Genomic DNA, 24970 nt, shown 5'->3' with positions numbered 1-24970 from the left:
GGGGGGTGTTTTGCGGTGTACGAGTTGCTGAAGTGTATGCAAAGTTTCCTGGCCATTTTTTTTAAGGATGTCTTGCAGATGGGGTGAAGACTTCATGAACCGCTTTACAACCAGATTGAACACATGCGCCCTTGACGCAGTGCCGACACCATGTTCTTCCCGTTGTCTCTTGGCAATTGCTTCGGTGATCGATTGCTGACGGAATGACTGAAGAGGAGTAGGAGCATCAGGACCAGCAGATGATAGGAAGGACAGACAGCTCCCTTCGGCTGAGGTGGTGGAGCCTTTACTGCATAAAATTGTGTGATGCAGTGGTTGCTGCGGCAGGCTGGACCACCACATCGGAGCCACGGTTCTCCCAGGCCACTTTATGGTGAAACTGCATGTGTTGACGAAGGGCCATGGTGTCAACATTGCCACACTTCACCATCTGCCCACAAATTCTGCAGATGCCCATGTTCACCTCCTCCGGCGGCCTAACAAAAAATTGCCACACCGCCGAGTATAGCATTTTCCCCCAACACTCCGCGCCAACTGCCTGCTACCACTGCCTCCGTAAACCCCTGCAACTTTCCAAGCCGATAGTCTCCTGCAAAGCGGGTGGTCTACCCTGGGCGTGTTTGGGTCCCGACCTCCCACTGCTGCCACCCTGCTGACTCACAGCCACGCTGCCGGCTCTGCTGCTGCCTCACGCGCAAGCTGCCACCCTCTTCTCCCTATAATGATGATGAAGCCCCTTCTTCACCCAGCTTCCAAGTGCAATCTGCTACATCATCATCATCATCCGCTACTGTCTGCACATCACTCATGTCCCCCTCAACAGTCTCAGGGCCAGGAGCCTGACCGCTTGCAACACCTGCTTCCTCGTGACTCATCATCACTACTTGCCCGCCTACCGGGAAAAGCGGTGGATGTCTCCTCCAGATCTTGGCTGGGCTGACTGTCTACCCTGGGCTGACTGTCCTCTAGTAGCTCGTCCTCGGTGAAAAGTGGAGCCGAGCCTACGGCATATAAAACTTCTCGTGCTGAGGGAACTAAAAATTACAAAAGGAAGGTTCATGACGGGTGGGGGCTCCCGGGCCATGCCAACTAAACGCTGTGTCAGAGGAACCCACCTTCTCTTGGCTGGGGGTGTCTGATGTCACTTGCGACGAAGTCGAAGACCGAGTCAACTGTTCAAGCACCGCTGGGTTGCTGGTCAAGACACGACTGCTAGATGACACTGGGAGTTCAAGCCTCTCGCTGTGACTCCTGCTGCCACACCCACTTCTTCTGCTGCCTGCGACAGAAACATTTTGGCCACTGCCCGTTCCCTTTGAAGGGCCTGTCTGTCACCTGTCTGTCTAACATAAAAAAAAATATATTAAAATTAAAATAATATCCACCAAAAAAGGCTGTAGTACAATGTAACTTCACCGCTGAACTGCAATTAAGACAGATATTTTTTTCTGATGAATAAATTCCCCCCCCAAAAAAATAACAATTACAATTCGCCACAGAATGGCAATTAAGACGTATTACTACACCCCAAAAAAGAAATATAAGAATTCACCACAGAACGGCTAATGGGACGTTTGTATATTTCCTTTTAATACACCACGTAAATGGCTGTAGTATAATGTCACTTCACCACTGTACGGCAATTAAGACATACTGTATATATTTTTTTCTGATTAATAAATTCCCCCCCCTTCCCCCCCCCCAAAAAATAACAATCACAATTCACCGCACAACGGCTAATAGGACATACGTATCTTTCCTATTAATACACCCCATAAATGGCTGTATCACACAGAACTTGCACCCCAATCACAATCAAGCAGCAGAATAACTGCAATTTGGATCCCCAATTAGTGCAGCAAGGTGTAATGGAATCGCTCCTATTACCCAGGCTTTACACTCTCCTATTGCACCCTATTCTCCTTTTATAGTATGGATGATGCCTCCCTATCCTTTCTCTACACCTTGAATAATCTTTCTCTGAACTTGTAAATTATTTTTTCAGCACAATGAAGTCTTTCCTAGCACTGTCCCTAGCGCCGAGTCACTGTGGAGGTCACTGTTAAAGGGGCGGGCACTGTGGAGGTCACAGTTAAAGGGGCAGGCACTATGGAGGTCACTGTTAAAGGGGCAGGCACTGTGGAGGTCACTGTTAAATGGGCGGGCACTGTGAAGATCACTGTTAAAGGGACGGGCACTGTGGAGGTCACTGCTAAAGGGGTGGCCACGATGAAGATCACTGTTAAAGAGGTGGTCAATGTAAAAGGGGCGAGCACTGTGGAGATCACTGTTAAATGGGCGCGCACTGTGAAGTTCACTGTTAAATGGGCGGGCACTGGGGAGGTCACTGTTAGATGAACGGTCACTGTTAAAGGGGTGGGCACTGTGGAGGTCACTGTTAAAGGGGCAGGCACCGTGGAGATCACTCTTAAAGGGGCAGGCATCGTGGAGATCACTCTTAAAGGGATGAGCACTGTGGAGTTCACTGTTAAGGGGGTGGGCACTGTGGAGGTCACTGTTAAAGGAGTGGTCACTGTTAAAGGGGAGGGCATTGTGGAAGTCACTGTTAAAGGGGCGAGCACTGTGGAGGTCACTTTTAATTGGGTGGGCACTGTGAAGGTCACTGTTAAAGGGGCGGGAACTGTGGAGGTCAATGTTAAAGGGGCAGTCACTATTAAAGAGAAGGGCACTGTTGAGGTCATTGTTAAAGGGCCGGGCACTGTAAAGGTCACTGTTAAAGGAGGAGGGCACTATGGAGGTTACTGTTAAAGGGGCGGGCACTGTGGAAGTGAGTGTTAAAGGGGTGGGCACGGTGAAGGTCACTGTTAAAGGGGCGGTCACTATTAAAGAAACGGGTAATGTGGAGGTCACTGTTAAAGGGGTGGGCACTGTGGAGGTCACTGTTAAAGGGGTGTACACTGTGGAGGTCACTGTTAAATCGACGGGCAATGTAGAGGTCACTGTTTTAAGGGGTGAGCACTGTGGAAGTCACTGTTAAAAGGGGCAGGCACTGTGGAAGTCACTGTAAAAGGGGTGGGCACTGTGAAAGTCACTGTTAAAGGGGCAGCCACTATGAAGGGCACTGGTAAAGAGGTGGTCAATGTTAAAGGGGCGATCACTGTGGAGGTCACTGTTAAAGATGCAGTCATTGTTAAAGGGGCGGGCACTGTGGAGGTCAATGTTAAAGTGGCGGCCACTGTGAAGGTCACTGTTAAAGGGGTGGGCACTGTGGAGGTCATTGTTAAATGGTAAGGTACTGTAGAGGTCACTGTTATGGGGATACTGTTGATATCTTTTTACGACACAGGGAAACATGAAATTAAATAGATGAAATATACCCCTGAGAAGCCAGGTCCTTCTGCTAGTATATATATATATATATATATATATATATATATATATATATATATATATATATTTATATATATAGTGGAAATTAGCTCTGGTAGAAGCAGAATTGGCCGGCTTGCGGACAGTTAGAGACAGTGACACACGGGATGAAGTCCAAACAAAGTTCCACTTTATTGTGGTTTCAAGAAAAAATAAAGGGCTTTTACATTTCAGGCAAAACACAAAACAAATCCGGCTCGCCTGAGCACTACCTAGACAGTGTTTTACTAACTGTCCTAAATATGGTACTGTCAGCACTAAAGTTCACCACAGCAAGCTACTCACACGCACCAGCATATCACTTCCAGATATAATCCAGCTCTCAGGCCCAGACTCACTGCCTGTGTTCTCGTTATGCAACTGCTGCAAGTGCAGCTAATCAGGCAGCAGGCTGGATCTGTACCACAAGTGGACTGTGGATTGGGGAAACCGCTCAACTCTTCCTCAATCCAAAACTCCAGGCCCTACACTGGCTTTTCTACAAAACCACCTCAGGAAAGCTGGGGCTTTCCACTTCATACTGGGAACTCCCTGGAGCTTAAGCTGCATATGACAGGAGTCTGGGGGAAAAGTACCTGCCATCAATCACTCTGCCGGTCACTGTCTCACTATATATATATAGATAAGCAATGTAAGCATCGCTGTGAATGACTGGCTGCAGCAATGTACACACAGTACAGTAACTAATCTGATCCTTGCCTTATCCCTAGCTAAAACATCTCTTTATAAATTAATTAAATCAATCTAACTTAATGCCTAAATCTTTCACTGCACAACCCTATATTGTTTGTGGATCTTAACCTCCTCACGACCGCCGTACGCAGGATTGCGTCTTCGTGGCGGTCGTGCTGCTCTGGGTGGACGCGCCGGTGCGTCCTCTCGCGAGACGCGAGATTTCCGGGTATGCCGGCCCGCGCATGCGCATCGCGGGCCGGCAAAATTCAAAGAAGAAGTTCGTCATCAACCTGCCGGCCACGATCATTGGCTGGCAGGTTGATGATTTTCAAAAAATCACATCAGCAGCCATTTAACCCCACATATTAGTAAATATGATGGGGTTATATGGCTGCTGTGCTCCTCTGCTCCTTCTTTTGGTCGGTTGGTTCCAGGAGAGGAGCAGAGGAGCACACATCACTGTGAGTACCCACTACAGTACACTTAGCCCCCAGATCACCTCCCAGCACCCAATTAACCCTTTGATCACCCCTTCTTGCCCCTGTCAATCACTAGTGAAAAGGAAAAAAAGTGATCAGTGCAAACTGTCACTTTTTTTTTTTCCACTGGTATTGACCGTTAGGTTTTAGGTATAGTTTAGGTCCCTTGGTTAGGTAGTTAGCGATCAGTTAGCGCCCAGCCCACCGCACCGCAGTCCGTTATTCGCTGATTAGCGTATCGCTAATCAGCATTTGTACTTTTATAGTATCTGAAAGTGATCAAAACTGATCACGGTCAGATCTATAATAGTACTAGTGTCACTTTAGTTCGCCCTCCACCCAAAACGCAGTGTTTGCCCGATCAGGCCTGATCGGTCGCCCACACGTGCGTTCGCCCACGCCCGCCCCACCGCAGTGACAAAAAAAATTTTTTTTTTGATCACTGCACATTCACTTTACACGCACTGCGGCGATAAAAAATTAGGTTTGATATTTTTTATCAACCGCAGCGGCCTCCGGTACTTCGCTAGCCTCCCCTTTGTAAGACAGGCTTGCTTTTTTTTTCTTGGGTAGTCTCAGGGAATACCCCTAAATTTAGTTGCCCACATGTCTAACAGGGGGTATTCTTCTGAAGAGGCCTACAGGCTTCTGACCCAGTCGGATGAGGAGTGGGAACCCTCATCTGATGAATCCAGCGGGTCAGAATACGAACCTGTAGAAAGCAGTGGCTCTCTGACCCAAAGTTCGGACGAGGAGGTTGAGGTCCCTGATAGCAGCAGGCGTACCCGGCCCCGTGTCGCTAGACCGCAGGTTGCGCAGGATCCGCTTCAAGAGCAGCAGAGTGGGGCTGGTGCTGTCAGATTACGTGGTGAGGCATACACCAGCAGCCCAGCCCTTCCTGGACCTAGTACCAGCACTGCCGTACAACCTGGTGAAGTAGCGAGCACCAGAAGGGCAGTTGAAGCTGGTACGGTGGCACGTGCAGTAGTGACCCCGTCGCAGCCACCGCAAAGACGTGCCCGTAGAGCCCCTAGAATCCCAGAGGTGCTGGCAAACCCTGATTGGCAGTCCCCAACTTCCGCCGCACCCGTAGTTTTCCCTTTCACTGCCCAGTCTGGAGTTCGGGTTGAGACAGCTAAGATCGGTTCGGCCCTGGGATTTTTTGAGCTGTTCTTGACTGCGGAGCTTTTAGACTTAGTTGTGGCCGAAACAAACAGATATGCCACACAATTTATAACCGCTAACCCGGGAAGCTCTTATGCCCAGTCTTTCCGGTGGAAACCAGTCCAAGTTTCCGAAATTAAAACTTTTCTGGGCCTCCTCCTCAACATGGGCCTGACAAAAAAGCATGAATTGCGGTCATATTGGTCCACGAACCCAATTCATCACATGCCCATGTTCTCTGCTGCTATGTCCAGGACACGATTTGAGACCATCCTGCGTTTCCTGCACTTTAGTGATAACAGCACCTCCCGTCCCAGAGGCCACCCTGCTTTTGACCGGCTCCACAAAATTCGGCCCCTCATAGACCATTTCAACCTGAAATTTGCAGATATTTATACCCCAGAGCAAAACATCTGCATAGACGAGTCCCTAATACATTTTACCGGGCGCCTTGGCTTCAAACAATACATCCCAAGCAAGCGCGCCCGGTATGGGGTCAAATTGTATAAGCTCTGTGAAAGGGCCACAGGCTATACCCACAAATTTCGGATCTATGAGGGAAAAGATCAGACCCTGGAGCCGGTCGGTTGCCCTGACTACCTGGGGAGCAGTGGGAAGACAGTTTGGGACTTGGTGTCACCCTTATTCGGCAAGGGGTACCATCTTTATGTGGACAATTTTTACACAAGTGTGGCCCTCTTTAGGCATTTGTTTCTAGAACGGATTGGCGCCTTCCCCCAACGGCTCGTTACCACCCGTCTTGCAAGGGGGCAGAGGGCCGCACTGTGTAACGAAGAACTGCTCGCGGTGAAATGGAGAGACAAGCGTGACGTTTACATGCTCTCCTCCATTCACGCAGACACGACAATCCAAATTGAGCGAGCAACCCGTGTCATTGAAAAGCCCCTCTCAGTCCACGACTATAACCTCCACATGGGAGGGGTCGACTTCAATGACCAGATGTTGGCTCCGTATTTAGTTTCCCGACGCACCAGACGCTGGTATAAGAAGGTGTCTGTATATTTAATTCAATTGGCTCTGTACAATAGTTTTGTTCTCTACAGTAAGGCTGGGAGAACGGGATCCTTCCTCAAATTTCAGGAAGAGATCATCGCGAACCTCCTGTATCCAGGAGGTTCCGTGGCCCCATCCACCAGTGTAGTTAGCCGTCTACACGAGCGACACTTCCCCAGTGTCGTTCCTGGTTCCTCAAACCGACCGCCACCCCGAAAAAAATTTCGTGTCTGTAGCAGAAGTGGAATAAGGCGTGACACCCGCTATTTCTGTCCTGACTGTCCGGACCACCCTGCCCTATGCTTTGGAGAGTGTTTCCGGAAGTACCACTCACAGGTACACTATTAGCATAGGGATCATCTCACCAGGATAGGCACACAGGGCTATTAGGGCCCATTCACTCACAGCTGCTGCAAACGTCTCCTTTCACATGGGACAAAGTGCATAACGCACTTCGCCACATCTTTGGGCGATTTGCGCTTTGCACATTGACCCATGGGGAAGGAGAGGTTTGTTCTATAAAGGTAAAAAAACAAAAAAAACAAAAAAAAAAACACCAGTAAGCAAACACGTTAATGTTTAGTTCAAAAAGTTAAAGTTACATGTTCTGTTCCAAAGTTAATAGAATGATTGCGTTGCGGCCTGGTTTTTTCTTTTTCTTTTTTTTTTTGTCTTTTTACCTTCCAGGTGGACCAACCGATCGACTAGCTGCAGCACCGATGTGCATTCTGACAGAAGCATTGTGCTGCTGTCAGATTACACGCAAGTCGGTGTATGCGGCGCTGCAAGACGGGATTTTCTCCTCTGCAGTGACAGATACGTTTGCCGAGGCATACGAGCTGAGGAGGAGGCGGCGTTCCTATGCTTTGGCAAACACTTTGTATATATATAAAAAAATAAAAATATAATCCCGGCAATGATTTATTCATCCACATCGATTGATGCGAATGGAGAAATCTGGTTTGCCAGGGCATACGAGCTAAGTGGGTATGGATGTAGGGCGGAGCTCCTATGTCCTGGCAGACGCCTTTCCCCTCCATTCTTTTTTTTTTGGCAGAGATTTTTTCATCCACATTGATCAATGCGAATGAAGAAATCTGTGCCGTTCATTTTTTTCTTTCAGCCCAGAGGCTGAACGGAAAAAAAAATCTCATTACCTGTATGCTCAATATAAGGAGAATAGCAGAAACTCCTAATGCTGGCCATACATGTAATGATTGCGGAGACCCTCAAATGCCAGGGCAGTACAAACACCCCACAACTGACCCCATTTTGGAAAGAAGACACCCCAAGGTATTTGCTGAGGGGCATATTGAGTCCATGAAAGATTTAAATTTTTGTCCTAAGTTAGCGGAAAATGAGACTTTGTGAGAAAAAACAAAAAAAAAATCAATTTCCGCTAACTTATGCAAAAAAAAAAAAATTCTATGAACTTGCCAGGCCCCTCATTGGATACCTTGGGGTGTCTTCTTTCCAAAGTGGGGTCACATGTGGGGTATTTATACTGCCCTGGCTTTTTAGGGGCCCTAAAGCGTGAGAAGAAGTCTGGGATCCAAATGTCTAAAAATGCCCTCCTAAAAGGAATGTGGGCCCCTTTGCGCATCTAGGCTGCAAAAAAGTGTGACACATCTGGTATCGCCGTACTCAGGAGAAGTTGGGAAATGTGTTTTGGGGTGTCATTTTACATATACCCATGCTGGGTGAGATAAATATCTTGGTCAAATGCCAACTTTGTGTAAAAAAATTGGAAAAGTTGTCTTTTGCCAAGATATTTCTCTCACCCAGCATGGGTATATGTAAAATGACACCCCAAAACACATTCCCCAACTTCTCCTGAGTACGGCGATACCAGATGTGTGACACTTTTTTGATGCCAAGGTGGGCAAAGGGGCACATATTCCAAAGTGCACCTTTCGGATTTCACCGGTTATTTTTTCCAGATTTTGATTGCAAAGTTCTTCTCACACATTTGGGCCCCTAAATTGCCAGGGCAGTATAACTACGCCACAAGTGACCCCATTTTGGAAAGAAGACACCCCAAGGTATTCCGTGAGGGGCATGGCGAGTTCCTAGAATTTTTTATTTTTTGTCGCAAGTTAGTGGAATATGAGACTTTGTAAGGAAAAAAGAGAAGAAAAAAAAATCATCATTTTCCGCTAACTTGTGACAAAAATAAATAAATTCTAGGAACTCGCCATGCCCCTCACGGAATACCTTGGGGTGTCTTCTTTCCAAAATGGGGTCACTTGTGGCGTAGTTATACTGCCCTGGCAATTTAGGGGCCCAAATGTGTGAGAAGTACCTTGCAATCAAAATGTGTAAAAAATGGCCTGCGAAACCCGAAAGGTGCACTTTGGAATATGTGCCCCTTTGCCCACCTTGGCAGCAAAAAAGTGTGACACATCTGGTATCGCCGTACTCAGGAGAAGTTGGGGAATGTGTTTTGGGGTGTCATTTTACATATACCCATGCTGGGTGAGATAAATATCTTGGTCAAATGCCAACTTTGTATAAAAAAATGGGAAAAGTTGTCTTTTGCCAAGATATTTCTCTCACCCAGCATGGGTATATGTAAAATGACACCCCAAAACACATTCCCCAACTTCTCCTGAGTACGGCGATACCAGATGTGTGACACTTTTTTGATGCCAAGGTGGGCAAAGGGGCGCATATTCCAAAGTGCACCTTTCGGATTTCACCGGTTATTTTTTCCAGATTTTGATCGCAAAGTACTTCTCACACATATGGGCCCCTAAATTGCCAGGGCAGTATAACTACGCCACAAGTGACCCCATTTTGGAAAGAAGACACCCCAAGGTATTCCGTGAGGGGCATGGCGAGTTCCTAGAATTTTTTATTTTTTGTCGCAAGTTAGTGGAATATGAGACTTTGTAAGGAAAAAAGAGAAGAAAAAAAAAATCATCATTTTCCGCTAACTTGTGACAAAAAATAAAAAGTTCTATGAACTCACTATGCCCATCAGCGAATACCTTAGGGTGTCTACTTTCCGAAATGGGGTCATTTGTGGGGTTTTTCTACTGTCTGGGCATTGTAGAACCTCAGGAATCATGACAGGTGCTCAGAAAATCAGAGCTGTTTCAAAAAGCGGAAATTCACATTTTTGTACCATAGTTTGTAAACGCTATAACTTTTACCCAAACCATTTTTTTTTTGCCCAAACATTTTTTTTTTATCAAAGACACGTAGAACAATAAATTTGGCGAAAAATTTATATATGGATGTCGTTTTTTTTGCAAAATTTTACAGCTGAAAGTGAAAAATGTCATTTTTTTGCAAAAAAATCGTTACATTTTGATTAATAACAAAAAAAGTAAAAATGTCAGCAGCAATAAAATACCACCAAATGAAAGCTCCATTAGTGAGAAGAAAAGGAGGTAAAATTCATTTGGGTGGTAAGTTGCATGACCGAGCGATAAACGGTGAAAGGAGTGTAGTGCCGAAGTGTAAAAAGTGCTCTGGTCATGAAGGGGGTTTCACCTAGCGGGTCTGAAGTGGTTAATATAATTTTTCTGTGGCACAGATGCCACATCAATATGCAGCCTGATAATATGCACGATGTCTCTGCTTTAGACCTTATATAGTGGCTAGGAAACATATGTATATTGATCCTCTTGATAACTACTTGAGGTTGACTGCAAGCCATTATGAGCAGGCCTGTCCGCCTGGGTTCCTGCCCAGCGTCATGTGATTTTTTATCTTAATAAAGAATCACATGGTCCCATGTCCTGCATTCCTGATAAAACCACCAGAAAGCAGAAGTTAGGATTGCCTGGTGGTATTCTATGGAAACGGGCAAGTAAGGGGGAAAGGGGGGAATCTCACAAAAAATGCATGAAAACAAGAACATTTCCTTGGACTTCTTATTGTCAAATGCTTTCCTTTTGTTCCTCATGAGCGTAACATGAAGGCTAGATGGCTAAAATTTGCAGTTAAAGAGATTGTGCCAACATATAAGATAACTAACTGATCAGTGCGTGACGGATTTTGGTGACCCAATCCTGCTTCCCTGTCATAATAGAGGGACAGATCCAGCGCCTTCTTTCATTCGCTTTAAGACTGCTGGAAAGGAGCGAGTATAACAATAATACTTGGCATAATCCCTTTAAAGCATGATAAAACTATGGTTGTGATTCCCTAATAGGAAAAAAGATGGAAACAACCTTGCAACAGTCACAAAAATGTCAAGCACGTTGAAACTTTTATGCTAGTCCCCATAAGGAATTGGAGATGTGAATTCTTTTTTGAAATAAATTGTATGATTTCAGTCATATTTCCTCACATTATCCACCTTTCATAATTATATACATTGAAAAAAGACACAGGTCCATCAAGTTCAAAGTTTCCCAACGATACTACATTTATTATATCTATTCATTTTATCTATGTCTTTTATGTAACATTTTACAATTAAAGGGGTTATCCCAAGACTAATGTATAAAATGAAAATCATATAGTACATGACAATCTCTTTCTAACAAAGCTAAAACCAGCCCTGGACCTCACATGGATCCAGAGATCTCTCCATTCATTGCTCTGCTACATTTTGCAGGTGAAACTCGAAAAAAAATAGAATATCTTACAAAAGTCCATTTATTTCAGTAATGCAAATTAAAAGGAATTGCATTAATGCAGCTTAAAATTTGAACTTTGTGAAAAGGTTCAATATTCTAGGCTCAAAGTGCCACACTCTAGTCGGCTAATTAATCCATACCCCCTGAGCAAAGGGGACCCGAGATTGTGACTTTGGGGTTTCATAAGCTGTAAGCCATAATCATCCAAATTACAACAAATAAAGGCTTGAAATATCTCGCTTTGCATGTAATGAGTCTCATATGTTAGTTTCACCTTTTAAGTTGCATTACTGAAATAAATGAACTTTGCACGATATTCTAATTTTTCGAGTTTCACCTTTATATCAAGCTGGCAGCTCAAGGGGAGTGTCTTTTTTGCTGCCGCTCAGGGGGCGTGTCTCAGCTCTCCCTATCACAGCTCAGGGGGCGTGTCTCAGCTCTCCCTATCACAGCTCAGGAGACAGTAGAAGCATGAAACTGAGCATGTGTGGCCTTCTCAGTGAGCAGGTAAAAAAAATAAGAAAAAGAACAAACAGGTGGCGCTATACAGATACATTTTATTGAATAGCTCAGTGGCTATGCAAACTGTTTAATTACATGCAATTACAAAAGAATTCAGATCCAGATGCTGGTTTGAAAACTGTAGAATATTTTTCGTGGGGCAACCCCTTAAGCTTAGATTTAAGCAATCAAGCATCCTACAAAGTTTAGGGTAATCTGCAAAAACGGACACTGTGGTTTTAACATCATCCACAAGATCATAAAGAGACTAGAAGAATTAGGCCAGACACAGAGGAACAAGTTCAATGTGAGAAACAGGCTCTGTGATTTTCTGTTTTGACCTCTTTTCCTCTGACAGGATTGCAAGCATTTACAATGATTTATAATACTTTGTGTCCCTTCCAGTATCTACTGAAATACACTGACAGCATTATGTCCGAACAATTCAGTTGATTTGAGGTCTCACCTCCAAGATTCAAGGTGCTTTTCGCATTAAACTTGCTCATCTGAAACTAGCCTTAACCCCTTCAAGCATTATCACGTACATGTACCTGAGGGAATGCAGCTTCTTGCCGCATTCTCACGTGCATGTAAGTGATGTGATCAGGCGGGTGCAGATCCGCAGCATGGGCCCTGCTGTTACTGTTAGCTGGGCCCTTACTACATCAGCCGGCATTGCTGTATGCGGTGATGCCGGCAGATTAAACCTTTCACATGCCGCGGTCAGCGCTGACCGTGGCACGTAAGGGGTTTACAGAGGGATAGGGCTCCCTCTGACTCTGACGCTGACAGTTCAATTCAGTACAATACATAATGTATTGTACTGAATTGAAACATAGATCAAACCCTGAAAAGGTGAAGAAGACCCACAGTGGGACAAAAAGTGAAAAAAGTTTATTTTTTTTATAATAAAATGAAGGTTTCAAATAAAAAAAAAAAGAAAAGCCCCCTCACCGTAAAATAGTGTTTAAAAAAAAAAAAGATTAAAAACAGACATATTAGGCATCGTTGCGTCCGTATCGACACGGTCTATGAAAATGTCACATAATCTACCACCTCAGGTAAACGCCGTAAAAAAAACTGAGCAAAAAATTCCATATTTTGTCACCTTACATCACAAAAAGTGTAATTACAAGCGATCAAAAAGACATATGTACTACAAAATAGTACCAATCAAACCGTCATCTATTCATGCAAAAAATGAGCTCCTATAAAAGACAATGGCCCAAAATATTTTAAAAAATGTCTTTCAGAAAATGGAGACACTAAAACATGATTGTTTTGTCTTCAAAAATGCTTTTATAACAACCCAGAGTGGTGTTACCACTCCTGCATCCTGTTACTGTCTTTAGTGGGCTAACACAACGTCATCTTATGCATTTTTGTCCAGGTCCTCCACAATGTGAATTCCTAATCTTGTTATGCAATTGTTCATATATAATGTGCCTGGTTCACCAGCAGGTGGCAGTAGCTATTGTAGATAGAATGGAACTCTCCATTCCGATCTAACCCCCCTCTGTAGGGAAGTGGGCTAGTCCTACTTCCTGCAGGAAGGGTGGGGGCCAGTTAGTTCCAGTTTAGTTTACCCCCAGCAAAGGGAAGGGTGTGCAGGGGTACGTCTCTGCTGGGCGTGCCCATGCCAGCCACAGCACCTTAAGCTTATACCTTATGTGGATTACAAATGACTCTTGCACTATTTGTTCCAGTTTGATGCACTTAACAAGTTAAGCACCCAAGGAATGGACTCAAACATATACCTGAGCTCTTTGCGGTCTTTAATGTGAAATTTATTAGCTTTTTGTAGTTACACTATATTTTTTCACTAATGTTTTAACATTTCCACAACGTTCAAGCACTTTCGCCCATTGTCTGGACTCTTACGGGTACAACGTGATCCTATGCACTACAAATGGACTTTGGTAAAATAATATTGTTAGCCAGATATGGACTGCCTCTGAGGATGTTAATATTAATGGTCTTATGTTACCTTGTGTTAAGTTAGAGAGCTTAGGCATTGTATTGTGTTACTGCTACACAAAGGGGACCAAGTGGTAAGTCACAAGCAGCTCTAACAACGTCAAGGGCAACCCTGCTGCTGATAAATGTGTGTTTATGTATGTCTAGATGTCCTAAGGCCTTGTGCGCAGCCTTAAGGAAATATGTTAAGCTACCGGTTTAGTCATCAATGTGACCGTGCAAAAAGCATTATGTAGACCTTGGTGCTTGGAAGGGATTACAGGATAAAGCCATCCTTCTATTTGCAGGCATTTCATAGCATCGTGGAGGGATTACGGTGCATAACACTCTCACGCTTCCGGTAGTACTAGGGCTCAGTATCCACAATGGGCATATTTGAGTGCTTTGTACGGTCTTTTTGGTTCTTTGGTTATTACTGAGATGGACAACTGTGAATAAACACCTACCTAGTGGTAGCTGACAGTCTATGTATGTCATAATAGAAAATAGTCTCATGCAGCACTATAATTTCCATTTGGGTACCCTTAGAGCACATCCTAAGCATAAGCCGAGGACGGCTTGGTTTTAAGTAAGGGTGTATGTAACACCTCAGAGTGGTGTTATCACTCTCTTTATTTACATTTGACCCCCTAACACGTGTTCAGACGTCGCAATGAATTATTTACAATTGGTCACTAAGACCATTAATTGTCTCTGGATTGACACGTGTTACGAGTGTTAAAATTTAACATTTATTACTTGTCCTTAAAATATCTAGAACTCACATATTTAAAATTATCAGCTGTGCCTGCCTTGTAAATATTAATAATTGGATTGGTCTAGATACTAAGTGACTCCACTAGAGGGCAGTCTTCACTTGTAACTGCCTAACAATCTTTACTATTTCCACATAGCGTCATCTGTGCTCTGTTTGGTGCACACTGTTAGTTTCACAGCACGCTACCTGCTGGCAGCAGATGCCCTCGTGGAGTTCACTTTGCTCCTTATCAATCAGTCAGACCTCCTATCTTGGCTGTACACTTGCTGGCTAAAACACACTTATGTCACTCTCTGCCCCCCGACATGTTTCGCCAAACTCTTGGCGTCTTCAGGGGTATGGGTAGTGGAGTGTGTTGGGGGCGGGACCAAGCTTTTGAAACCTCCCTGCATGTGTGACAATTTCACTGACCAATGTGTGTCTCTTTTAATATTGAGCAGACCTATCGGCCAATCTATATGTATTTCTCAAATGACACTTCGTTAGTAGCTCCTCCCACTTAGCTGTTTAGCCAGTGAGCATTCGACTGCGCTGTTTCTACTTGCACTAAAACTTAGTGCCGATCACAAATGTCGTTGGTCACTGCGCATGTCCGGGTACTTGAGCGTTGTGCGCATGCGTCTGCTCATCATGATGTAGTAATTTATGCGACGGTCGGGTACGTCTCATCCGTGCGCATGTCTTGTGACTTATTTTTCTTATGTTGGCCGTGAGATGTACTGTTGGCGGTGAGATGTACTGCGTCTGCTCAGGGTGATAGAGCAGATTATCGTGATCTTCTATTACGCATGCGCTAGGACTTAGTTCCTGGGATATGTTCTGTAGTCTCTGCTGCGCATGTCAGGGCACTTTGGCTCATCAGGTCCTCGATGTCAGAGCTCTGCCTGCTTACTACTAATGGCTTTATTGCGATTATTTCCTCCAGTATATGTTTAAGACCTCCAGTGCCTCTCAGATTTCCCTATAGGTTAAAGGGTTTCTACCACTTCAATATGACCAAATTAGCTTTCAGACACTAGCGATCTGCTAGTGTCTGATCTCCATAACCATGCAATTCTTAGCCCTTTGTGTGGAGCTGTTTCATTAAAAAACGAACTTTTATTCCTATGCAAATGAGCCTCTAGGTGCTATGGGGGCGTCTTTTCAGCACTTAGAGGCTCGGTCTACTCACACTGTATGCCCGCCCATCCCATCTTGAATGCCTGCCTCCATCACTGCTATCGGACGAATTCACGTGCCTGCGCCGTTCACTTCTGTCTTCGGCGCAGGCGCAGTGAGTGAAGGCCGCTTTCCTGATGCCGGCTTCCTCACTGTGACGTAGTCGGCGCAGGCGCAGTGAGGAATCCGGCACCAGGAGCGTATCATTTACTCACTGCGCCTGCACCGATGACAGAAGTGAACGGCGCAGGCGCGTGAATTCGTCCGATGGCAGTGATGGAGGCAGGCATTCAAGACGAGATGGGCGGGCATACAGTGTGAGTAGACCGAGCCTCTAGGTGCTGAAAAGACGCCCCCATAGCACCTAGAGGCTCATTTGCATAGGAATAAAAGTTCGTTTTTTAATGAAACAGCTCCACACAAAGGGCTAAGAATTGCATGGTTATGGAGATCAGACACTAGCAGATCGCTAGTGTCTGAAAGCTAATTTGGTCAAACTGAAGTGGTAGAAACCCTTTAATACAATACGGTGGAATAATATTATATTACTAAGATCTGCTATCCACATATCTTCCTCGGCAGTGGTGGAAAGTGCCTCAGCATCTATCCCACTGACATATGCCCACCTCCTTATTTAGGCCATGGGATCTGCTGCTTCATTTTTTGTCTTTCCTATAATACTGGAGCCATGGTAGATATATAATTAATCATGTTTTGTCTAGTTCTATTATTACTACTTTTGTTGTTCCATACTTAATACGGGTAGTCGCCAACTACTGCTCAGCAGTAATACGTACTCTCTAATACTATGCTAATAAGTATTGGATTTGGTGCTTATGTGGATTATTTTGTTTTGTTTTTTTGATTTTTTAAATTGTTTTTAAATATTTCTAATTCTTATTTTTTTTTCATATTTTTAAAGGGTGTCACCTTATATCCCCTAACCTCTGTTACAGTGTAGAGATACATGTTTACATGTACTTCTGTGGATTATTTTAATTTTTTGTTTTTTATTTATTTGTAATTTTTAATTTGTATTTTTATTTTGTTTTGGATTTTTTAATTTGTTTTGGATTTTTTAATTTTTAAAATTTTTAAAGGTTATCACCTTATGTTACCTGGCTTCTGTTAGGGTATAGAGATACCTGTTTACTTGGTCGCTTTGCAGATTTAGCAGGCCTGGGTTGCCGTCCTATTATTATATTGCAGGTTTTCCGAAATTGCTTGGTTGCCCAACTGTTAGTCGTCATGTAGTTCTATACCTATTTATCTCTTATATATTTTATCATGTTTTAAAATTAAAATAATGGACTCTCTCTTAGAGGAACGAGGCATAGGTGAACCCCTCATTCAATCCATGTGGAGCTAGGCTGCCCAAGCGATATATCCATCGGGTTTCCTCCTGTTGTAGCCTCTTGTCCAGATTGCCCATTCTTGGGCCTAACTTGAGTTTTCGGATACCCCATACTTTTAAATTCTGGACATTTCCATTATGTATATGGTGCACCCTGCACCCTGCTACTGTCTTTAATGGGCTAACACAGTGTCATCATATGTATTTTTGTCCAGGTCCTCTACAATATGCATTCCTAATCTTGTTATGCAATTGTTCAAATGTAATGTGCCTGGTTCACCAGAAGGTGACAGAAAATATGGCAGAGCTATCGAAGATAGAATGGAACTCTCCATTCCATTCTAACCCCCCTCTGTAGGGAAGTGGGCTAGTCCTACTTCCTGCAGGAAGGTTGGGGACAAGTTAGTTTCAATTTAGTTTACCCCCCTGCAAAGGGAAGGATGTGCAGGGCATGTCTCAGCTGGATGTGCCATGCCAGCCAGAGCACCTTAAGCTCTGTTGGCTATGAAGGCAGAAGCCTAAAGCCTCAAGAGCCAGGAGCAAACTTCCTGGGCTGAAGATAAGTCCGACTACAGAGAGAAGTGCAGCATAAAGAAGGAAGAAACCAAGTTACTAAGTCAGCTTGTCAATACAGCAGAGTGAGAGAAGGAAAGAGCAGAGTTGAGTTTCCCTGCCAGTTTAATGCTAAAGCCTGCTGGAACTAAGACAAAGCCTGTAACTGTTGGAAGAAACGTTTATTCAAAGTAAAGCTGCTATTGAACCTCATCTCAAGGTCTGGACTCAAGTTATTTCAAATACCTCAATTATTCCCCCTTTTTATTGCTTCGGAGCCAAAGTCTGGGGTCCAGCAGTATCCAGGTAGGAGCACCGTGACATATAAAGAGACATTTAGGCCGCACTCAAGCACTTGGCATTTCCTACACCTAGGACGCAATATAGGGGCCCTGGGGGAGATGTCCCATTGAAATTTTAGCGTCACAAACAAGATTTACTTTTGTGCCTTCATGCTATAGGCCTACAGATTTGACAGAAAACCCCTTAAAAAATGACTTTGCTACATTTATTCTGGTTTAACAGGTGCCGGAAAGTGCGCTCCAGCAACCGAGGAGTTAATTCGCCATCTTTGACAGTAATGGCGTATGTTCTTCTTGTACCACAAGAGTGGTAAAACAGGGAACCGCCCAGTCCAAGAGCGGGAAATGACAGCCCTGTCCACCGGAAACTACCCTGTCTAAGTGCAGAGAGTGAAGACTCCACCCTCAAGATTCCGCCCCCCCTTCCCAGTGTGTCCCAGCCAGCAAGAAGACAAGATGGCTTAACTGGAGAGAGATGGTGGGGGGCAGCGACCCTGAAGTAGAAGTCGCCGCCGAAGAAGTGAGGGTTGCACAAGTACAGCGGAACCCGGAGAAAGAGGCCAAGGTGTCCGCCGTGTCGGCTGGTGTGGCGGAGGCAGCCGGAGCGTCCACTCCGCCGCCCAGGAAGAGCTGTCCTTCTGCCCAACTGAACCCCATGGTGCCACCGGAGGTGACGGCCCACACTGTTTTGGGAGTGCAAAAAAGACAATCGAGGACTTGGTGATCCAGGTTCTGGACCATCCACAGCTGGAGAGTCGCCGGGGGACCGTCCTATGGTTCTCCATCAAGCGCGGCAGTGGCTTCCTAGTGGACGAAGAAGACAGCGAGGAGCTGTTCGTAGGCTGCAGGTCTGTAAAACGCCCCTACCTGCCCCAGGCCCGCCACATTCTGTACGCGGGGGATCATGTTGAGTACACTCCCATGAGCTCCCTTAAGGGACCATTCATCTACTATTCATTCTACTAAATTATATGCAATATATGAGTGTGCCGTGGATATATTTAGTATACTTTGGCAGATGACTCAGCAGTGCCCCTACAGGGATGTATCCTACTGGGGTAGCCATATTGTTGTGGGCAAGCTGGACTTGCACCTGTGCACCTAGGGCTGGGTCCTGATCCGGCACCACTGGCGCCGGGGGACGGTCTCCCGCTGCGTTCCCGTCCATAACGGTCGCTGTATCCTGCCGACTACGCCAAGTTGTAAGCTGTGTACCGGGGTGGGCTCCCCAGGATACAGCGAAGTCACAGAAAAGAAAAGCGACACTGACACCAGCTTTATATGCAAAAACAATGAGGCTTCTGTCCACACACTGTAAATGGTCTTCCGGGGACATTCTCTCTGAGCTGGATCCAGTAAGGGGACAACTACTACTCTCCTTCCTCTGTGTGTCCATTCACTCCCGGACATCCGCAAGCCAGGATGGAATCGGATTCAGTCTCCCACAGAACAATCCTTCCCTCATGTCAGATCAGCTCAGACTTCCTGGATCACTAAGAAAACAGCCTGCATGAGTCATCACCTGCTTTACATATGCAAATCCCAGAGTGTGCTGGTTGTAGCTGCAAAACAGTGGCCTCCTAGTGCCCGGAATGCCAAATGACAGTTTCAATACAATTTAAGCACAAACATTATACAAGCAGAGCTGTTCCACAATCTCACATTACTAAGGCTCAGTATCCACAATGGGAGTATTTGAGTGCTTTGTGCAGTCTTTTTGGTTCTCTTGTTATTACCGAGAGGGACAACTGTGAATGAACACCCTACTCATACGGGCAGGAACCTAGTGGTAGCCATTGCTATGTCAGTCCATGTATGTCATAATAGAAAATAGTCTCATGTATATTCTGGTCATGCCCGAAGATTACAACTGTAAAACTGAAATACATAAAAAAGTAGACATATTAGGTATCGCCGCAGCTGTAACAACCTGCTCTATAAAAATATCACATGATCTACCCCCTCATTTGAATGCTGTTAAAAAAAAAGGACTCTACCAAATTTGCAATTTTTGGGTCACCTTGCCCCCAAAAAAAGTGTCTTAATGAATGATAAAAAAAATCATAGGTACCCAAAAATGGTACCAATTAAAATGTCAGCTCCTGTGGCAAAAAAAGAGCCCCTGCACAAGACGATCAGCAGAAAAATGTTTTATTATGTAAAACTGAAACAACAAAAAAATACACATATTTGGTATTGTTGCGTCCATATCAACCTGCTCTATAAAAGCAGCGCATGATCCATTCTGTCAGGAAAACTCAGTAAAAAAACAAAAAATAAAGCTGTGCCACAACAGCCAGTTTTTGGTTACTTTGCCTCACAAAACGCGTAATATTGAGCAATCAGCAATCATATGTACCCCAAAATAGTACCAATAAAACTGTCACCTTATCCCATAGTTTACAAAATGGGTTCACTTTTTGGGAGTTTCTACTCTAGCAGTGCATAAGGGGGGGTCTTCAAATGTGACATGGCAACTTAAAATTATCCCAGCGACATCTTCCCTTCAAAATCCATATGGTGCTCCTTTCCCCCTGCGCCCTGCCATGTGCCTATACAACAGTTTACAACCACATATAGGGTGCTTCTGTAAACTGCAGAATCAGGGTAATAAATATTGAGTTTTGTTGGCTGTTAACCCTTGCTGTGTTACAGGAAAAATAGATTAAAATGGAAAATCAGCAAAAAATGTGAAATTTTTTAATTTCGCCTACATTTTCCTTTCATTCTTGAAGAACACCTAAAGGGTTAACAAAGTTTGTAAAATCAGTTGAATGGTGTAGTTTCTAAAATTGGGTCATTTATGGGTGGTTTCTACTATGTAAGCCCCATAAAGTGACTGCATAACTGAACTGGTCCTTAAAATGTGGGTTTTGGAAATTTTCTTAAATTTTTTAAGAATTGCTTCTAAAATTCTAAGCCTTCTAACATCCTAAAAAAATAAAATGACATTTACAAAATGATGCCAACATGAAGTAGACAACTTGGAAATGTACAATAACAACTATTTTATGAGGTATCATAATCCGATTTAAAAGCAGAGACATTTACATTTCAAAAATTGTGTATTTTTCAAAATGTTCTGTACATTTTAGAATTTTTTATAAATAAAGGTGAAACACATTGACTCAAATTTACCACCAACATGAAGTACCATATTTTTCGCTTTATAAGACGCACCTGATGATAAGACGCAACTAGGTTTTTGAGGAGGAAGACAAGAAAAAAAATTGTTTGAACCAAATAGTGTGCTTTTGGTGGGTTTTGAACTAATGGGGGTCTGTGGATGATGCATTGTTATGGGGGGATGTGTGGATGACAGACTGTTATGGGGGATCTGTAGATGACACTGTTATGGGGGATCTGTGGATGACACACTGTTATGGGGATGGATGACACACTGTTATGGGGATCTGTGGATGACACACTGTTATGGGGGATCTGTGGATGACACACTGTTATGGGGGATCTGTGGATGACACTTATGGGGGATCTGTGGCTGACACACTGTTATGGGGGATCTCTGGATGACACTGTTATGAGGGATCTGTGGATGAACCACTTATGGGGGATCTGTGGATTACACACTGTTATGGGGGATTTGTGAAAGATATACTGTTATGGGGGAATCTGTGGATGATGCACTGTTATGTGATTATAACCCCCATCATCCTAAAGAATTCATCCATGTACTGCAGTACATTGGTGTATTGTTAAGGATGAGGGGGATTATAGTCATATTAAATATAAACACTGTCCAGGGACTGTACCATTATTGGCCAGTGTTTATATTAAATATGACTATAACCTCCCTCATCCATAGGAATGCACCCATGTACTGCAGTATATCAGTTCATTCCTATAGATGAGGGGAGTTATAGTCACATTATAACACACATTTAAATTTTAGACTGGCCCCTGAGCTGTCACTCACCTAGGACTTTAGGTGACAGGCCAGGGAATAGCACAGGGCGACAGAAGGCCAGTGAAACTCTATTGCTTTCTCTCTCACAGCAGGAGCAGCGGAGCTCTGTAACAGCGGCGGGCGTAGTACGGTAATGGGAGGGAGTAAGCTGATTGGTGGAGGCAGGGAGCAGCAGTAGTTCCCGCTGGCGCACACCACTAATTAGCGTTACATGCATGCAGGCGGCAATGCAGAGAAGAAGAACTGCTCTCCTCCTCCTCTAGTATGGAGCGGACCCGGACAGCAGATCTGTGGTAAGGACATGCGGGCTGGCAGCATTCAGCATAACTGAATGCTTAACTGCCGCCGCCCGCCCCACACTTAATAAGCGCGTTAAGGAGCAGGCTTAGCAACTGCCCCTGCTATCCTGCAATAGGGCCGGCCATCTTGATTTGATGCAAATTCGCTTTATAAGACGCACTGACTAAGTGTGTCTTATAAAGCGAAAAATACGGTACATTATGTCACGAGAAAACAATCTCAGAATCGCTTATATTAGTAAAAGCGTTCCAGAGTTATTACCACATAAAGTGAAACATGTCATTTTTGCAAAATGTGACTTGGACCTTATGGTGAAAACTGGCTTGGTCTTGATGGGGTTAAGGCTCAACACTGATGCTTTTGGTCTCCACTGCTGACTTCAGCCTACTTTGAGTATACACCATTTTTAGCTCTGTGCATACATTCACCCCTAGTCCCTATTTAATTTTTTTTTGTATACAAGGTGAAAATTTAAGCAAGGGTTTACCAATAATTATAACTAATAATTGTAATTCGGAGGTCTCTGCTTATAAGAGGGTGATGAAACTAAGGCCATGCAGCTGAGATGTATACTGTACATGCTATGGAAAATGACGCACGTAACCAACAAGTCTGGAAAAATAAGTCTTGATGTTTGCTCTGAGAGGTGTTTACTGAACAATTCACTTGCTGTCCTTCCATCTATCACTCGTCAAGCCTTTTTTATAAATGCAGTCACGGAAAGTGTATGTTGTGGCATTATAACAAATATTACTTTCTCATCCTCTTGCATGAAACTGTAACAGAAGCATTGAATCTAAGAGACATTTAATTAAGAAGGTGTACAGTAAGACAGTATACAGGGATTTATAGCACATAAACCCCATGTAGGATCTGAGCCCAGTTTTGATAGTAATCATTATTGTCCTACCTAAGTGCAATGTTATCGGCATGTGAAGTTACAAGATTGATGGCTGAAGCTTCTGTAACTCCATTGACCTTATGACAATACTTCCTGCCTCTAGTGTGGCCTTGTTCCGTCATAAGGACATTGTATTAGTCCAGATCACTTCGATATCTACGTATTGTATTAGCATGCAAAATTGTCACTGTTGAAGCCAGTTAGGAAGCTTATGGTGATTTCAATGTACAAAATACTGAAAAACTTAAAGGGGTTGTCCAGGTTCAGGGCTGAACCCGGATATCACCTTTTCTGTATTCATTTACGGGGTCATTTATTATACTGAAATACACCTACATTAGGAGTATTTCAGGCCCAGATGGCGCCGCTATCTGCGACTTTGCTCTACCTTTGCCAGGTCGTCGCGTGGGCGGGGAAGGGGACGGACCGCCTGTTTTAGGTGTAGAAAATGGTCTAAATGTAAGCCAGCTAGGAAGATGTCTTACATTTACAATTGGCGCTAGATGTGCCAAAGTTATGGAGAAGCCGGCTCCTCTTCATAACTTCGGCGGATCCTCCACCAGCTATGGGGCTGGTGGAGGATCAGCCTATTGAGACATTTCAGCAGATGGACATACCCCCTACCTTATAAATAAACCTGATCTGGCCGCCATTTTACATTCAGTCTTTTGCTGTATGGGGCAGGGACAGACTGTTAGTGACACAAATCGCTAGCTAATAGGTCCACAAAAGTCCTTTTAAGGACTGGTATAGATGTACTATTGTTTGGTGTGCAGTATATAGGGGTGTAATACACTTATAATATACTTTCTAATATAGAAAGCATATTATAGTGGATTTGTATTGTGCAGCATTGTGACTGGTGAGCGGTTCTGCAGCGATACTACAACTACAAAGAGTGACAAACGCAATTAGAAAAAAGTATTATAACTGGGGTGATAGACCAGTGGCCCCCAAAACGACATATTGAAGCGGGGTGTTATATAAGAATATACTTTTCAAATAGTGCATTTGGGTATTGCAGAAATTTAGCCTATTCTACTGCGTTACCTCTGCTACACACAGTGAGAAAAGTTACAGGATTTTTTTTTTTATAACTGGTGTGATAGACCAGTGGCCCCCCAAAACGACATATTGAAGTGGGGTGTTATTTACCTTCTTCCACATACACTGCGCTTCTCTAGAGACTTTTGGCACAGGGTCCTTTAAAAAATGACAGGCAGAGGAAGAGGCAGGCCCTTCCGCAGGGTTGGTAGGGGTAGGGCAGGTGCACCAGGCCAGAGCCAAAGTGGTAAGTTGCAGAAGGTGCAGAAGGTGCGTTCGATTATGTCAAAGGACGCACCAGACTTGGTTGAGTGGCTCACTCAGCCTTCCGCTTCTGCACCCTCCTCATTCTCTCTATCTGCACCCTCTTCACTTTCTGCTGTGTGCACCCCCAAAGACACCACCACCAACACCACCACCAACACCATATACCCGCCGCTTGAGTCACAGGAATTATTTTTCCGATCCATCACAAGACATTTGTGATGAGCAGCCATTCTTGGCATCGGATCAGGAAGAGGAGGTAGCAACAGCCACCACTCAGAAGTCTGACGACAGTACCCAGATCAGCCCAAGGAGGTTGGTCCCTGCTGCTGGTGCCTACTCCGAGATCTGTAATGTTAGTGGTGGGGAAGGTGACGTCGATGATGACGTGTCTATGGACGTAACGTGGGTGCCCACAAGAGAGGAAGAGGAGGGGAGTTCAGAGGGAGAGATGGACCAGCAGATAGGGAGGAGAACTTACATTGCACAGGAGGGACAAACCAGACTGCTAATATATCAGGAGAGAGCCATCAACCATGTACGGTCACATCTGACGCTCCCAGGACGCCGGCACATGGCTTCGCAGTGTGGGCTTTTTTTAATGTGTCAGCTGCTGACAAT

This window comes from Bufo gargarizans, chromosome 6 (assembly GCF_014858855.1).
Source record: "Bufo gargarizans isolate SCDJY-AF-19 chromosome 6, ASM1485885v1, whole genome shotgun sequence".
In the NCBI taxonomy this organism is placed as follows: domain Eukaryota; kingdom Metazoa; phylum Chordata; class Amphibia; order Anura; family Bufonidae; genus Bufo; species Bufo gargarizans.
This window is presented reverse-complemented; position numbering follows the sequence as displayed.